This window comes from Sinocyclocheilus anshuiensis, unplaced genomic scaffold, assembly GCF_001515605.1.
Source record: "Sinocyclocheilus anshuiensis isolate Anshui unplaced genomic scaffold, SAMN03320099.WGS_v1.1 scaffold55, whole genome shotgun sequence".
In the NCBI taxonomy this organism is placed as follows: domain Eukaryota; kingdom Metazoa; phylum Chordata; class Actinopteri; order Cypriniformes; family Cyprinidae; genus Sinocyclocheilus; species Sinocyclocheilus anshuiensis.
Window position 1 is genome coordinate 3,307,942 of NW_015549647.1, and position 1,153 is coordinate 3,309,094.

Consider the following 1,153-nt stretch of genomic DNA (forward strand, 5'->3'; position numbering starts at 1 on the left):
CACCAGATTACTAACATATGACTTCATTCAAATTGTTTATCAGGCTAAAAAAACCTATCAGGACTAAAGATGACGCCTGAAGGGAACAAATAAAGTCTAACATTTTTAGAAAAATTCTTTTTGAACAGTTTTAAAGCTACAATGTAAAATATGTTAGATGTTCCAGGCAGTTGTTGCATCTGAGGAATAACAGGATGAAAAAAAAAAACTAATTGGAGAAAAATAGCAGGAATGTTCTAGAATGAAGAGTATATTGGCATGAGTTGGGTGGATACTCTTTACCTTTTAAAGCAGTTTAACAGAATACAAGTATGTCTGCTATGTATTAAAGGAGAAATCACAAATCAAATCTTAGGCCTGAAAATTCTTATTGCTTGCAAAATGGAATATACCTTATACTTGATGCACAAATAAACATTTGATCTGGATTAACCCTTCATTGTGATTTTTACCATTTAAAATTTGAGAAATCTGCCAAAATCTATGATCAAAACCCGAATCTCAGTCAAAATTATGAACTATTCAGTTGCTAGAGTCTTAAGACTATATGTGCTTAAATGTTTGCATACTGTAACTTACTATAGACACTGCATTTTCTCTCAAGGGTTAACAAGATAGCTAGTCTCCATGGCACCCTGAATTACTACATACAATAGCAATAAACTGGGAGTACACAAGTGATACATTTCTTATACCATTAATAAACACTCATCTCCTCCTTACATTTAAATTGTGACAATACCCATGACACATTCTGAAATAGTAAAACAACAGTGGGTGTGACAGAATAGAGAGGGCATCCCTAAATATCCATGCCGAGAGTGGTGTGAAAGGAACACTACTACACGCTTTGCATCTGAGAATGGAGAGGCTCTCATCTGGGGCAGACAAGCAATGGGACACTGTTTACAGAACAGCTTGTGTGGTCTTTCTTCTTCTGAGACCAGAACCTTATATGTCCATAAAGACTTGGACTTCCAGATCAATCAGCACTTCTCATACCAGTCATGATTCAGGGCTTCTGCATACTGTTCAACAATGGTTCTTTTTAGAGAATGTTGTTGGGTAATATATAATGTTTCAGACTGGTTAAGCTGTTTGCACATTTCACTTTGAAAGATGGCTGTTAGTTATATCATCCGTTCATGATCCA